Genomic DNA, 18340 nt, shown 5'->3' on the forward strand with positions numbered 1-18340 from the left:
TAAAATTGTAACTTTATGTGCATCTTTCTTGATTCTTGATCTCATAACTATGTACACGACATTGCCAAGCATTACCTTGAATTATACTTTTGGGGAAATCATTTTGTGCAGAGGACGGCACTCCACCTCCATTTCCAAGATACTTCTCAATAGCTAGATCAGGGGTCGCGTTAACCGAATATTTTCCGTCGTTGACCGTTTTTTTACAACGGTGACGGAAAAAACAGAAGTCCATCTGTCATTTTGACAGGTTGCAATTAACACCCCAGACCACAGGGTGGCGAGTGAGCATATTAATTAGCTATTGTCTCTCTTGATGCATGACGTCGTTGGCCTTACTCGGAAAAATGTCAAGGCAACTGAGTGTCCGAAGTTTCTTCAAAAAGCCCCAAAACGACGATGGTGTTGATAAAAGAGGTGAAAAAAGAGGGAATGATGCAGTGAAGGATGACAACGAATCAAGTGAATCGCCGGTTCACTCCTCACTGCGGCGAGCAGTTGAAAACAATTACCAAGAGGGCAGAATTGATAACACGGTGAAAGCGGCATAAAGCCAAAAAAGCGGACCAGACAAGCCAGAGCCTGAAATTATTTCAAGGAAAATATGGAGAGTGCCACCACTGTGTGTACTCTTTTTGCTAAGCTGAGCTCGCATACCACGATAGCACGTCGGCTATGAACGAACACTTGACGTGCCGTCACCCAGGTGTATTTCGGAAGACAACAGGAAACAACAAGCTAGCGGATTGTAAGTCCATACAACTTTCTAACGATTTTTTAAAAAATTGGAAGTTGCCTTTATGTGCGTCGTATCAACATGTATTTTTATTTAATAATAATAGTAAATTAAAAAATATAAATTATATATATATATATATATATAATGGAATTATATAATATTTTATTATTATTAAATGTATTAAGATCATGGAAGGTCCCACTTGGGGGATATATATATATATATATATATATATATATATATATATATATATATATATATATATATATATATATATATATATATATATATTTATATTTATATATATATATATCCATCCTGTATATACATAACATAATAAAAAATATATATGGAAACACAGTACTGGCCTGCTTACTGTAATCCATGACTGCACTAATGTTAGTTACTTTATATTATATTTAGGGCTGTCAAACGATTAAAATTTTTAATCGAGTTAATTACAGCTTAAAAATTAATTAATCGCAATTAATCGCAGTTCAAACCATCTATAAAATATGCCATATTTTTCTGTTAATTATATATATATTCTGTAAAATAAATTGTTGGAATGGAAAGATAAGACACAAGATGGATATATACATTCAACATACGGTATATAAGGACTGTAGTGAGCATTTCACTCTACTGTATTTTAAATCTGTCTATGCTGTCCTCACTCCGAAGTGTCTACTTTTTCCAAAGCTAGACAGCTAGTGAACGACGCTTTAATAATCAGACTTCTTCCTTTTTCATCTGATTTATTAATAAAATGGCCTCAAACCATTGTCCTCTTTAGACCGTCGTAAAACTACAAAAAAAAAAGTACACAAGCATTGCATTAGCAACAACGTTAGCTTAGCACGCTATACAGGTTCACTAAACATAAACAAAAAGCGTCTCATACAAAAAATATAACATTTCGCTTACTAACATAATATGTACATTCTTTACAACAACCATACTTACGGACAAATCTTGTCCAAGGATCATATAAGCACAACATTACAACGTAGGCGTCAGCCCAAAACGTTGTGCAGCCATATTGAACTGGCAAGAAGACAATAAACCATGTCGCAAAGCGACCACAAGAGTTTGCTGTTAGAGAGCACAAAAACCCTTGCTGTAAAACTTACCAAAAGGTAGAATACTGTCTGAGTGGGACATGTGCGTTAATTGCGTCAAATATTTTAACGTGATTAATTTAAAAAACTAATTACCGCGCGTTAACGCGATAATTTTGACAGCCCTAATTATGTTGTATTATTGTGTATATACATATAGTGACTGCATCAAGACATAGTCATTTTAAAAATTTAAGTGACTGGTAAAAATAGATTATGACCGGATTTTTATGACCCTGTCAGTCCAAATGACAGACAACGAAAAAGTCTAGCGCAACTTCTGAGCTAGATGGAACAAAATTCAGCGCAGGAAAATATTCGTCTACAAAAACGTGTACTGTGGGGAGTGCGCAACTAATTAAGTAGATTCACCGTAGGCTGATACATGGCATACTACTTGATAATAATGTCCGATATAAATGAAATGAATATGGCTACGTCTACACTAGGACAGATAATTTTCTCCAGGATATTTTGGCGACTATTTTCATACTTCGTTTATGGTGCGTTTAAGGGCCTCACAGCTTCTGCGAGGTACGCCTGCATTTGCGCAAACTACGCATGCATAAACAGGAGAAGCCTCATGTGTTACGTCATCGCCCGCGCGGTTTATCTCTGAAACGGAAACTCATTCCTAGCCCACAGAAAATTTCGAAATTACTACTCCTTCTTTCTTGACTGTCATTATTTTGTGATCACTGTTTTTTCGTGATCGCAATTAAACGCATCACATTGGAGCGAGAGTGGAAGGGAGAGTACGCTCTGCTTTTACGTGCAGCTGCCGTGTTGTGATTGAAATAAATCTTTCTAAAACAACGGAAGCCTGACATTACTTGGGATGTTACAATCGATGCTAAGTTACGCTCTCAGCACTTGGAAAATAACAAATAGAAGCATATGTTGTGGCGCTGGGTGGCATAGAAGGGGCGATCCTGGAAGTGGCAAGAGGTTTGACAGGCAGAAATGTCTGGGAAAAAACTAATCACGCGCCTCTTTGACTGGGGGTACCACTCAGGTCACTTTTCGGGGTTTAATTTTCCTCTAAGCATTTTTATATACAGTGCCCATGTTCGGGAGGGGCCAGCCCCGCAGCAGGCTGATCGTAAACAACTCGGGAGACGAGCTCATCGCCCATCTCCACCTCATCCGCGATGGGGGGGACCCCAAATGGGGACTGAATTGAAGGATATTATTGAGACGTAGTTTGAAGGTTCAAGAAAAATTTGTGGAAAAGAAAAGAGCAGGAATGCCACGTCGTGATCGTCCGCCTACATTATTTACTATGCTGTCATGCCGCACTAAAAACAGTGACGGCATGACGTCCCTTGGTGAGTATCCGAATGTTGTACGGTGTCAGCAGTCCATATTAGGCGGGGCGTAGACAAAATTACATTACCCGCCTACATTAGCCGTCTATCAAATAATCCGGATAATAGGCATACGAATGTAGCTGACATCCAAGTAATTACACGTTTAAGGCCATTATCCGTCCTCGTGTAGGCCAACCGGTGACAACTTGCTCGGCTTTACTTGATTCGCTTCGGGCCTTCGCCCTGCGGCTAACGGCAATTACAGTGTGACATATTGTATGACATATTGACAAGCTCAGCTGACAACAACGTTCAAGTCGGAGTGTCTTGCACAACAACAACATCAACAACGTGCTCTATTATCTTGATACTGTTGTATCTTTTCTTCTACGATTTTCTTCTTCTTTCGTTTCTCTGCTCCAGAAGGATAAATTCTCTTCGACATATTCGTGCATCTATTTTCCAAGCAAATTTGAGCACCAATCATCACAAAGCAGGTTCAACGTCACTCCCCAGGTTGCCAGATTGTAATGACAAGAAAATGGATGTTTGCATAGATAAACGGCAATGCGCGCCACATTATTCACGATGCTCTATTAACAACATATAAAATGAGGTTGCCAGATTGGGGGACCCCTAGTGGTGGCCCAAAGCTGCTGCATAGTCTGCGTATAGGCTGGGCCGGCCTTGATCCAAGGAGCTGTCCACCACAGAGGACCTGCTCTGCAGAGACTCAATGACTCAGTCTGAGTTGAGCACTCAAAACTGAGGTGGCTAGAAAGAAAGTGCGCGAGACACTAGTGTGACCTTTGGAGAACACATTTCAAAGAAAACCGCGACCACCCGGCTAAGTTAACACCGGACACACGCTGAGCCTGTGCTTGCTGTTCTTTTATTTTCCACCACAATAGCAATTGAGGGAGTGGAGATGGTGATAACAACAAGGAGGACCGATGGCTGTCAAGAAAAGCACCAATTTAAAAACATTGAACCAGCAAATTTACTTTTGCTTTTAAACTCTCCTTTTCTTCTTGTTTGATCAGATGTCCTGTTAAGCACACATGCACACACTTACACACAAATGCTGACTCATTTACATCCTCAACAACAAATAAGACAGCCTCCATCTGTACAATGACGCCCTGACAGAAAATCCATATTAGTCTGCTCTAATGCAATTCTCTGTCTCTCTGTGAGATGTGCCTCATTTTTGTGAATCTATGTATCTGCTGCTAAACCATGAGCAGCATAAGTCTTACCTCTCTTCTCTTCAAATATTTCCTCTGCTGAAGTGGTTGCCTCAATGAATTGGAAACAAACAAAAATATAAAAATGAATAAGCAATATCCATTGTTAGTTTTTCATTTTCTACAGATTGCATTTCCCACTAACATACAGTGGGGAGAACAAGTATTTGATACACTGCCAATGGGTTTTGCCATTGACTATGTATCAAATACTTGCTCTCCCCACTGTACATAATGTTATCCTGTCTAGCTATAGCACTTTTATATTAATAACTTAACGGCATTTTTTAAACACAAGCTCAATCCGTGAGGTTGTGAGGTTTCAGCTTGATACTCATAAACATTGGTGTGCATTATGTTGAATTTATGTATATATTTCAAATTGCGCTGTATGTACAAAGTATAATTTAGATGACAGTGACTGTGACTTTGCAATATTCTATGAATACCCATATTTATTTCAGTGCATGCAAACAACGTCCTGGTGATTTATCATTGTTTTCCAATTAAATTAACATAATATTAATAGATATTAGATATGACAGGCTTGCCAGTAAGAAAATAGCAAAATGATGATTGCAATAGAGACTGTTCAAAAACTGTACACTTTATATAGAAACAAACATTAAAGAGTTTTGAAAAGATTTCCCTTCATGATAAGCATCTTTGGTTGACTTTAAAATGGATTTTTGCCCTTTTTGAAAGGTTTCTACATAAATTAATGAATATAAGAATAATGAAAACATCTTACTACTTATTACATTACATTATCACGTTTGGTTGTAAGCAACATTTGAAACATTAAATCAATACCCAAATCAAACAAAACTTCATCATAAAATAAATTATTAGTGTGTTTACAAAATGTTTATGTTGATTTAAACGTGCAAATATGATATTAAACTGTCGAATGCATTCATGAGGACAATAAAAGTTTCCGCTTGCCTTCTTGTCATGTCCTTACCGATTGTGTCCATCGGGGGGCAGTCTTAAATGAGGTTTTTCTGGTCCTTTATGGCTTGGGGAGAGTGATAGGGTTGGTGCAGTCTTCAAGGAGAGAAAGTAAGGGGGGGATAAAGGTGGAGTCCAAAGAAAGGAAGGGCGTGTGCACGGTGACTGCAGTGCACAAGCTCTCTTGACAGCGGTTTTACATCTACAGCCCTGAGCCGCTTGTTTTAGATCTCAACTGTGTTTGGGGCTCTCCCCACTGTACATGTGTAATTACCACTGACACCGGTACATTTCTTTCCAGACACGCGCTTGGGCCTCGCCAAGGTGATTAGTATGCTTACTGTCTCCAGGGCACTCATAAATACAAAAACCGTGGGCCATCAGTGCGATAGCCATATATTTGTTTTGTCTCCTCCCTATTAATGTGAACTTACTCCTATTAATAGATTTCAAGGACAAAGGGGAATTCATATTCAAGTCTTATTTCGGCAAGTATATCATTAGTGTTATGAATAATTCTGGGGGATTTGTAGATTGCATTTCCTTCTTCCGGGATTTTTGTTTTTTGAAGTGTAAACAACATCTCATCATAGCAATCACAAATCATTTGATCACCTCTGCTGCTGAGACAAAAGGGCAATAACAATAGTTGTTCCCTTCTCTAAAGTATGCGACAACCCCCAAGTGGCAAAGATTACATCTCAAATTAACTTTCATCGCCACGCACGTAATACGTTAATTCAACTTTCTGCCATCAAGTCATGTTAACAGCCTGCAACGAAGACACCGTAAAAAGACATATTTCATGTGCTCTATTCTGTAAGAGCCAGTCAATCCATGCCACATTACAGTGATATGCATAATAGATTGAATGTCATACATCACTATCCGCCATGATAGAATTTATTGAAATGTCTCAGTGGGAGTTCACTCCAATACAGCCTGTAATTAGTCGCTGCGTGTGTAAACAAGATCTGTTTGATAACTGCAAATTATCTTGCATTTTAGCTTTCTGTATGAATAAGCTCTCATACACAAAAGATTATCTGAAAATCCAATTTTTTTCTCCTTGTAGACTTTGTAAAAACATCGCACATTTGGAAATGTTGCTATAGGAATTCAATGGCTTTCTTTCCTATATTTGTCTGCAATGTTATCTCATTACCAATTAATGAAGAGGTGAGAAGTTTTTTCCTGAGAACATAATTCCCTGCTGATACAAAAACAACACCTGCTGTAAACGGCAAACATCCTAAAGGTGCAGACAAACATTATTGTTTTTGCGGTCTTCACTGGCTGAGTGTAGTTTTTGACTTGACTTGTTTTAAAGTTATTGCACTCCAAACATTTTTTTTTTGTTCATCTTTTTGTTTGTTTACAGGAATGGTCAATTGTATTCTTGCACTTTACTCATTAGAATGCCCAAGAATAAATCTTGGATCCTAAATTCCGAGTAAAGATTTTGCCTAATGACCATTCACAAGCATAGAGGGGTCAAAAGCTAAAAATGTACATTGGAAATATGCTAATATCAAAAAAACAAAATGTTGCAATTTGCCGGTTGCTCATTTGTTCCACTGTGCTCATACAATGATTGTGTTCCCCCAACATTCAGAATGAATAACAAAAGGTCATCATGGGTGCAATAAGCTTGGAAGGAGAAGTTAGAAATATGTAGAAAACAAAAAGTGATTGGAAGCAGTGCATTTATATGCAGATCTTAGAAGAGCAACAAATACAAGTGCTTCAATCAGTCTCGGTATTGTACTTGAATCTGGCGGCCCCCCACCAAAAAATGAATAAATAACTAAAGTTGCAATTACCTTAGTCAATCTCAGCAAAAAAAAAGCACCTTGGGTAAATCTTTTGCATTTTGTAGAATCGTTAGATTTTTTTTCTTTCTTCATAGTTTCGCATTTAGAATACTTTTTTTCTTCATTCTTTTTTTGTTTTGTTTGTTTTTGTAGATTAACTGGTGTTTGGAGGCTTAATGGCCATTATTCTTTTATGTTGGAGGATTTGTGAAAATACCCAATTTCACCTGATATCATAGAGATATATTCTCATATTGTCTGTTTTTACTCCTCTTCCTGTTTACTTGGGATTTCACGTCTATGGCAGCCATTTTGGGCAACAAGCTATTTGACCACGAGACTATTTTGTGCTGTTACTGGTGTTCCGTTGTGCTCTCACAGTATCAATCATGCTGATCAAATTCAATGTGATGGACAATGTATTTTAGTAATCAACTAAAAAACAAATAACAAAAAAACGCAAACGCCCTTTGTCTTAATCTTTTCTGTTCAAGATGTGTACAATTGCGATAAACACAGTGTAATCTGATCCTCAGGGGACTTCCATTTCCTTCCCTCCTGTGAGCATCTCTTTTAAGCGTCCACCTCCAAAAGCCATCGTGCCATTTGATGTTCCAAGAAAAGCAATTAGTCGCTTGCCTTTCCGCATGTAAATGAAACGACTTGTTTCCATGGAACCTACGGGACCTCAAAGACATATTCCAACCGCTGCTGTGTGTGACGTGCGCTGTGCCAGCATTAACATTTGATAAGGAGGGTCGTTTACAACTCCCAGCTGCTTGCCAGCATCAGACAGTGACCTTTCAAACAACAGTAAATTTTACGGACCTTTAAAAATGCACACCTCACCCAGCCTACACTTTTGTGTCCTCATCTCTAATCATTCCAATCTTTGGACTTTGACACATGGGTGTTTGCTCTCCTTAACTAATGCAAAGACATTTCTGCATTTAAGCTTGGCAATATTTCATGGTGTACATTACCTCTCGGAGAAACATATTCATTTGTTCTGTTTTTCAGTTATTCAGGTAAGATCCATTCTTCACCAAGCTCTATTGGGTTATTGGCGGGGTGCGATTTCATTTTTGTGCAGATTGCCTGTTTGCTTCCACAATTCTAAAACACAACACCGGCCTCATTATTAGGAGGATTGTGTCAGTGACTGATTTTCATTATCGGTCAGTAGTTTATCACTCCTGTGGCAAATCCCTTTTAACGTAATTTGGTCATGTGAATAGCAAAATGCAGTGCCAAATGATGCTTGATGGAGAACACGAAGTAGATTATCCTCGGAGTGGGAGTAGCTAGATTGAGAGGGTGAACCGGGTGAATAATACACACCGTTGATTCAAAGGACTAGCAGCACAAATCTGCAATTATGAAGCAACCTTGGGAGTTAGACGAGACGGACTGAAAAGAGTCTGCAGAGTGAAGCGTCAACAAAAGGGACTGCATCGGAAATGATCATCCCATTATAAATGTTGCTTACCATGGTAACATCTTTTTTTTTTTTATCAGCTTTTTATTTTAGTCACTCTACACCAATCTGTTACGCGTCTAATGTCATTGACATCCACTGCAATGCATTCAAACATAAATTGGTAACAAAGCTATTAGAAACATCATTTAGCGCAATAGAGTGTAGTAGTACGACGTAATGCAAATCATTCAAACTAAGCATTATTACAATAGTCAAAATTGTACATACTGCTCTTGTAGAAATGAATCCTAGATTGCTCCATGGGTGGTAAAAAGCGTTTTTAGAAAAGTACGAGCAGATGAAATCACGGATTAAAATAAAAGATTGTCCAGCAAGCATACTAAAAGTTATGTAAAGTGAAACATGTCAAACATTTTTGTTTGTTTGTTTGTTTTTTTAGAATTGGCTTGTTTTGTCCAAAGAGAGCATCACAGACCAATTTGGCATTTTACTTTTAGCTGACAAGAAAATCAATGTTTCATTTTATTGTCACAACAAAGAAATCATAAGCAATTTTCAATGTTGCTCTAAAAAGAATGAACCCTTTTGGTACTGTTAGAAAAGCAAAAAGTGATGCAATTGTAAAAAAAAAAAAAAATCTTTGTTGATGCATTTGTCCACGGGTTTATTTAGTTTATTAGCACGAAAAAAAAAAAACAATTAAGGGTTATAAATTATTTAATTGTCTGGGGTATTGCATGGACCTATGATGAATTTGTTTTCACATTATGGTATGGAAGTTGGAAGATAATTTGTAATACACACTAATGTCACCTGTATGACAAGAGTTGACATTGTGTTATTTTCAATTTATAGTACTAACTTTGGCATTTTTATTCATATGCGTCATCGACATTTGTCAACTATCAACTAATATATGCTTGCTTGTGAACACCAACACATATTAAAAGTACAAGTGGCAAAACAAATAAGATTTGGATCGGGGCGAGGAATATGACAGGCGGTGCACCTGTCAAACCCAAATAACAGAGGTCAACATAACTTTTCACAACATAAACATTCCGGCATCAGCGGGGCTTATGAACTTCAACATCACAGAGAGCAAGTATGTAATTTTGAAGTCCATCAAATGGACAAGAAAAATAATCAACCAAAAAACAACCAAAAATTTAGGCTACATGGACCCTAATCATAAAACCACACAAATTCAAAGCAGTTGCAGTTTTCTTCATGCGAGTGTCATTTGGTAAAAGTCACCAGCAGCACCAGTACGCACATAGGTGCAAACTTGTCCAAATTACAGAACTTGTGCGTTGTTTTCTCTTGGCTGTCACAAAAATACAAGACTATATAGCGTAGTCATTGTAGTGTTTGTTTGAATTCCTACTTTCTAATCTGTTGGTGGGCCTGATTTGTCAAAAAGTAAATCAAAACAAATGAATACGTATATCACTTTTATCCCAAAACATTAAGATGTGATGTGCAATATTGTAGGGTGACCAAACGTACTCTTTTGCCCGCACACGTCCACATTTTACATCCTGTCCTCGGCATCCAGCGGGTTTTTATAACTTCTTGAAAATGTCTGTTTTTTTGATTGACGATTTGCACAGAATACTACGGTACTGTCGGTCCTATGACGTGTTCCCAAAGAGCCTGCCCAGTTGTTTAGACTTGTGTTCAATACCTATATAATCAAATGCTCATGTACCTAAAACTGTAATAAAGTCAAAAATACCTTTATTCTAATTTGGATACTAATTTGCGCATGCGTGCGCAGTCACAGACTGGCATTATCATGGCGTCAACTGTCAATTGTCATTCACTAACAAACCTTTGTGAGTCGTGACTACAGGAGCTCACAGGCTATCGGTATATACACTTGCTAAACTTACCTTTCGGCAACTGCTTACTTCTGTCGGAGATTTGTACTTGTGTAATCTGTAAAATTCCGTTTGGTGTCGCATCGTTACGCTGCTGATGAACGTAAACTTTTATAGACCCTACCCACGTGACGTCACAACTCCGCCCTCCTGACTGGTGCCGCCCAATTGTCCGTCAACACATCGTGTTTACCTGTTACGGCTACGTACATTCATCCTATTTACGGCGTGTTTTTCTGCTCGTTAACATTAATAATCAAAATGGTGAAGGCTTGTGTGGCGGTCGGTTGCAATAACAGAGAAGATAGATGGAGAGACTTGAAGTTCTACCGGATTCTGAGAGACCCGGAGAGGAGAGACCGAGATGTGCTGCTGCAATTCGACGAGAAAACTGGGCTCCAAACGATTACCACAGATTATGTAGTAGTCATTTTATATCTGGTAAGATGCATTTAATATATATTTAGAGGGTTTTGGGCTGACAACCACAATTAAGATCATTGCTAGGCTAATCGCCGACAACATACACGTATGTATGTAGTGAGAGTGCTATCGCTAAACCATATAAACATTAAAAGCCCTAGCTCCATTGACAAATGACATGAAATTCATTAGACTTGACAGTGGATGTTAGCAAGAACAAAAGATTTTAAATTGAAAATTTCGTAACTCACCTTTCCAAGCACAAGATAGATTCCTGCCGAATTTTCGTGGACGAGGACGTGTTTCACCCAACCAGCAACGAAGTATTTATAAGCCTCCAAGCTCTTAAAGTTTTTCAAACTTTCGTGAAAATAGGCTGATTTTGTGTGGACAAGATAGTTGTACATATCAGGGTAGCTAGCAGATGTCAGGCAAATACGGCGGAGCCAGCGGGTCGAAAAACATCGATTTAGGCATCAAATATGGATCTGGCGAATGGATAAACTGAAGCTTTTCCACATAACGCCTTTTATGCAACGCATCAAGTGAGTTTACTGCATCCGAAAGCACCGGGTCTTCCGTGAAATGCATTATAAATTGCTCGATCAATTGAGACCATTGATAATACAGACACAAAATGACGGACAAGGGGGCGGAACAATACAGCGGTCACGTGATTTTGTGACGTCGGTGGGTAGGGTCTATAGCAATGTTTGATTTTTGCCTCGGCTACCGGTGCTAGCTGTCAGTGAGGTAAGCCGCGCTAGGCATTATGGAGTATATACTTTTGAAGTGCTGCGTTTGGAAACATGCTGGTTAAATTGTTCGACAGTTTATTTAGGTTATTTGTTTGCGTGCAATCTAGAACATTGTATCAGAAGGAGTAGGAATAACAATTTGTCAACAACAATTGTAGTGATAGTCTTAAAGCTACAGTTTAACTTACATTATTTAACTGGAATGTGAAATTAACTTTTTTTAAAGCTGGATTTTCTACAGAAGAGGTATTATTTAGAACATTGTTTCAGATTATTTATGTGAAAAGTAAGAATTGAAAAGACGGCTATTATTTTGTTCAAGGATTCGAGTATTCGCCAGGACAGAAAAGGCATTCTTTTAAATTACCATTTAACCCAGTGTTTTTTTTTTTGCGTTATTATTTTAGGAATAACAGCTTGTTAGGTAACCTCTGAGAATTTGAATTTGTGTGTTTGGTCATTTAGCTATTATATATTTATTTATTTATTTATTTATTTATTTATTTTTTATATAAAACTGAATTTTTCTATCCAGACCGAGGAGGCACACTTTAAATATATTAAAGTGATAAGGCATCTTTAAGTGAACTTCAAGTAAAATTTAAATGTCTAGAGTTCTTTTTTGGAAATCAAAATACAATACTACAATACTACACTACAATATTGGGCGAGCCTGGCACAGGCCCATGGCATCCAGCAGTTTGTTCGCCTGCAAGTAATCTGGTGGCTAGCATTTCTGTTAGCTGTGGGCTATTTTAGGCCGACGATGGCTCTAAGCAAATATTTTTTTGCGGTCCAAATATGCAGCATAGATATTTGAAGGTGTAATATTTTTACCTGACGTGTTTTCAGTGCATTTAGCTGGGATGTACACAGCATTTAAGTGTTACAAGTATTCAATTTCTTCACTTTTTTAAAGCCACATTTTATATGGAGTAATTACTGATTTTTTTTTTTTTTTTAATTCATTCAAATTTGGCAGGCCCATTAACGACACCCTTGTCTGTGATGTGTCAAATTTATGAGACACTTTATTGACACTTTACAGGAAATTTCACCGATTTTCTGCAAAACATTTTTGTGGGGTAAAACGTGGGTAAAAAAAAGGATGTAATATTTGTGGAAAACTTCATGAAGCTGCCTTTTCTTTGCGTTGTGTGTTTATGCTAATGGTTGCATTTTTTTCTTAATCATGTTTCTTCACTTGTCATGGTGGACTGCTTGACTACATGTTACCTACCATCTTCCTTACCTTTTTTAATAATCTTGATGACCTGTGACGATTTTTTTAATCCTCAGACTTTTTTTGATTGCAGATGTTGACTTGTGCTGAACAGAAAATGAGAACAGTCTGTGAGTTTTTCATACATAGGGTGGCCCAATATGCAACACATTTCACTGACGATAATAAATCATGGGTTTTTTCGTGGCCAGCAATTTACAGCTACTTTCCTGTGCCAACAGGAGAGGGTTAAAATACTGTATCCGATGTACCCCAAGGTAACAGTAAATCTTGCTTGCGGTATAATTTGTTTTCTCCTCATGAAGGTATTTTAATTATCACAAAAATCAATGTAAATTCCAATAAAACTTTCACAAAAAATTGTGATATCACCTGTAAAACTGAATGTGCTTCCATAGTCCCTCACTAAAGGAAAAAGCAGTTAGTAAATTCCAAAGTGTAAAGAAGAAAAAAAAAAATCTTCATTGTTTCTTCTTTAGTTGAGAAAAGGAAACATCCATGATGAAATTTGAACCTTTTGTAACTACTGTGTAAAAATGTTCGCTATCGGGGGAGAAAGGGCAGAAAGATTTAAGCAGACAAGCAGGCAATATATTCTCACTACAGTTCATTGCTTATGTACGTTATTGTTTAGGGGAAGGAGGCTCAGATGAAACATTTTACCGAGAGCAAGTGAAGGAGACAGAGGGAGGTTTTGATTGAGTGCCCACTGAGGTCCCATCAGATGTGGCTTAAAGGAATAAAAGATTCATTTGAAGGGGGGTGAGGAAGATTATGCTCCTCACATCTATTCAAATCCCTTGAAATCCCTCGACATCACACTTATCAAGCCATGAGCAACGTGCTGTACTAACCCGCACTATGCTTGTCACCATGCACCAGGGTAGCCCAGAGCAGGTGTAACTTATTCCTCAATAGAATTAAACACAATGCTGTATATATAACAAATGGCTTACTGAGGACATATTCAACCTTCCTGCTGAGGTATCTTTTGCATTATATACAGGGTGACCCAACAAACAGAAACTTTTTAACAATCCAATAAAATCAAGAGTGATGGAAGAAAAAATATTATATTTATTGTAATTGAAGCCTTAAAACATGTCATATAAGAAACAATGATGGATTTTTTTGTTTTGTTTAATTACGTTCTTAAAATGGTGCTGTCCTGTACAAATGCATCCTTGAAATCTGTTGTTGAGATTCCTCATTGATTCCTCATCTGAGCTAGGATATTATGAATTTCATCCTGAATACACCACGGTTACTAAAATGGCACATTGTTTATTTGCTCGAGGTCACTTTCTCGCAATGCTGCCACTTGCTCATGTCTGCCAATGCGCAAAAATTCTCGTTTTTTTCTCAACAGCGGTCAACAGCAGATTTCAAGAATGCACTCATACAGGAGGACGCCATTTCAAGGACGTAATTTCTAAATGAAAATTCCAAAATTATTTGTTAAATGGCATGTTTTTATTTTTCAATTACTATAAATAAAATATTTTTCTTCAATCATTCGTGGTTTTCCTGGATAATTAAAAAGATCCCTATTTTTTTTTTTTTTGGGTCACCCTGTATTGTATCAGTGGTTTCTTGGGCATTATGAGGCTGTAAAGTGCGATTGGAATACTTTTCAGGGGTAAGGTTTGGGGGGTTGGCAGCGCAGTTGCACCAGGGTCCCAGTGTGAGAGGGGCTCCATAGCAGCAGGTACTTTACGCCAGGCCTTATCAGCAGTCCGTCGGATCTCTGGTGGCTTGTTCATAATAATAATGTGCCAATAAAGGATATGATTCATTAAGGTAGCCCAAGTCATGGTTTTAATTTATATATGGCGGAAAACAAAGACAAGACTGAAAAAGCAGTTTCTGCTCTTGCACCCCTCTTTAAAATAAACTGCTGTATTTTAAGACAAAAGAACTGTTGTGTTTTATAGAACGATATGTCTATATGCTGCCATAGCAGATTTATGGCGCACTAAGCCTCCAAACTATTTTGAATTTGTCCGTTTTACCCTGAAAAGCCCTGTTTACAGATGTCGCGCAACCACTTTTGTTTCAGGCTAGCCATTAAAAGAAGGTAAGTAATTATATTTTTCAAAATGTCTGTCATTTTTAGCTTAGAATCATTAATTGATATCTAATATTTAGTTTGAAGGAAAAAAAACAACTTTAAAAAATTATCCACTCGCATATTATAAACTTTTAAACAAATTACGTCACAATGAAATTTTGGCGTCTGTGGCATGTCACGGATATCTACCTCATAACTATGGCTTAATTGTATTTTTTTTGTTACTGTCACATTTTCCCCAATATGTTAGATGATAAATAATCAATCCAAACAAAGAAAAATTGAAAAATAACGTTTAAAAGGGTAACTATATGAAAAAGAAAATCTCAACCACTCCTTGTTGTCTGTGATTTCTGCATCCCGACCCTTGTTATATCACCATGTTTCACCCATGAAAAAAAAAAAAAAAAAAAAAAATTCGACTGTGGCTATTCACAGCTGTGTCTTGACACTCGGTGATACATGCTACATGGATGTTTGGGTCGAAACAAGGTAAGTACGAGATAATATCTCGTTAAAATCGGGGCATCTTTAATTCTGCTCTCGCGTGCTCTCGCCTCCAGTTAGGGTTTTGCTGTTTAATTTTTTTTTTTTTTTTAAATGCCCTCCTGTTCCAAATTTTTCTTCCTCCTGCCACGGGTGCACTGGCCTCACCTCTTGTTTACCCACTTAGAGTGTTTGTTGCCAAAAAGCTCAACCTTGGTCTCATCTGACCAAAGCACACGGTCCCAGTTGAAGCCCCAATATCGCTTGGCGAACTCCAGACGTTTGCGTTTATGATTGTGAGTGAGGAAAGGTTTTCTCCATGCATGCCTCCCAAACAGCTTGTTGGCGTGTAGACAGCACCTCATACCCACTGTGAAGTATGGGGGTGGGTCAGTGATGCTATGGGGCTGTTTCGCTTCCAAAGGCCCTGGGAACCTTGTTAGGGTGCATGGCATTATAAATGCTTTGAAATACCAGGACATTTTAAATCAAAATCTGTTGCCCTCTGCCCGAAAGCTGAAGATGGGTCGTCACTGGGTCTTTCAGATAGACAATGACCCTAAACATATGGCCAAATCTACACAGTAATAGTTCACCAGACACAAAATCAAGCTCCCATGGCCATCTCAGTCCTCAGACCTTGTTTTGTTGGCAAAAGGGGATTGTACAAAGTATTAACACCAGGGGTGCTAATAATTGTGACACACATTATTTGATGTCAAATAATTATTTCTTCATGTGGGATTTTTTTCCCCACTGTATGAATGCACTTGTATTGAAGGTTGGATTTTTCTCTTTTTTTCCATTAAGGTCCCATATTATTTGAATTAAAAAATATATATTAGAAGCTAAAAAACACATCTTAACCAGGAGTGCCAATAATGGAGGGCACTGTAGGGGGCTTGCATTTTGTGGCTGACATGCTCCTTGTCCCCTCGGCCGAGGACCGGTGGCTTGTTGCACATCCCCCCGCCGGGAAAGCACTATACTCGGCTTATTGCCCTCTTCATGTGCCCTGTGCTCTGTCAAATTTTCCAACCGATCAGAAATTTGTGTGATCACAACTTTGTGTTAAAAATGCCGCGAATACAGTGATTACAAAGCTCTCCTCATACACATATTATCATGTTAGCTGCATAACAACTGCAGCCGCCTTCCTATGAGTCTCGCTGTTTATGACTTCGCCGTGTAGTAAAGCATTATTTTGCCATATTCGTGTTATCCATTCGGCAGCTACACGCTCCTCCAAAGTCGGCCTGGATTGTCCTGCGGTCATTGTCCAGCTGCTTCCCCGCAAACGAGCCCTCTGCCCTCAGCAGGGGAATGACGAGCTCTAACTTGATTGCTGCCGGGCGGGTTGCTGATCGGCGAAGACAATCGACAACCCATCATTTGAAATGATCCGGGCTAGTTATGTGTGATTTGGCGCTTCGAAGACTTTGAAACATCACTCGGTCCGGGTTAGCATTTCGGCTAGCTGTCACGCTTCTTGGTTTGTTTACATTCTCCAAAGCCGGGGAAGGGAAATGACATAAGCCCGACTTAGGTGGCATAAAATATCGTTCGGGAGGTGCGACAGTAAAGGTCAAGTCGACAGTTTTGACCATTATGAAGTAATTTTGCCATGTCCTCCTGAATAAATGCCTTTTTATTATTTCATATTCCATTTAGCACAAGACTGTTAATTGTCATGACCATGCCATTTATTTAGCTATTGGGGAAAAATACTTGGATAAAAAGAATATCCTGTAAAAATATTGGAGAGACTGAAACAATGACATTTTGCGGCTCTCTTCGTCGCATTTTCCTCATTCTGAATAATTCCCCTCCAATGGGCTGAATAGTAAAACCGATGAGCCCATTCTCCCGCTGACGTCATCCACCTGTCGGGTACGCAAGAGCCCTATAATAGTAGGCGTGGCTAACCGGTAGATTAAAAGACTAATTTCTCGTCATATGCGCTTTGCTAAATTGTTGTCTACAGTCGAATTGTCTCAAAATATGATTCTAATTCACATAATAATGCTATTTAAGACTTTTTTTCTCCTGTCGTACGCACTTTAAGATAAAGCGCTATATAAGTGCTCTCCATTTACCATTGAAGTAAAAGTACAGATACAGGGGCAAAAATATTAGTAAAGTAAAAATAAAAGTATGAAAGCAAAAATTTACTCAAGTAAAAGTACCATCTTAAAAAAAAATGGACAAGCTAACGTCTACAGCAAATGCTACCTTAGCAGTTCTTGCCATCTCACCACATTGTTTGCGCCTTATACAAGCATCGCTTGTTAGTTATATTCTTCCTTTGTTTTACATTCATGAGCGTTGCGTAGTATATCAGAGATGTGCATATTTCATTTTGTTTGCATTTGTGGGGTAAAATTTGGTTACGCTATTTCATTGCTTGCAAGCTGTACTACCATTTGCTATTCAAACTGACACATTGTGTATATTTCGCTTTATTCTGTGACATTATTTCATATTATTGACACGTTTTGTCATTTTCAGTTTTACAAAAAGTATCAGTGCTCTTGTCAAGAGAAAGATGACCACCGTAAAGCCAATTCAACTTTACTCCAGCATCTGACTTCTCTTTAGAGCCTCCATTGCTCAATATCTGTCCATTTTTTGTACCCACTAACACATTGAGAACAGAATGAGTGCCTTATTGGCACTTTGCACTTGCACCTGATCCCAAAAAATTTGTTTGCACCATTTTGACTTCGAGAATAAATAATAATATAGGCACTTTGTTCACAACTTTAGTTGTTCTCTTATTTTTCACAGAATAGTTATTTGTAAAACCTTGAAGTTGTTATATTTATCATTAGTAAAGCATCCAGTGGAGCATCA

The sequence above is a fragment of the Corythoichthys intestinalis genome, chromosome 11 (assembly GCF_030265065.1).
Source record: "Corythoichthys intestinalis isolate RoL2023-P3 chromosome 11, ASM3026506v1, whole genome shotgun sequence".
NCBI classification, from domain to species: domain Eukaryota; kingdom Metazoa; phylum Chordata; class Actinopteri; order Syngnathiformes; family Syngnathidae; genus Corythoichthys; species Corythoichthys intestinalis.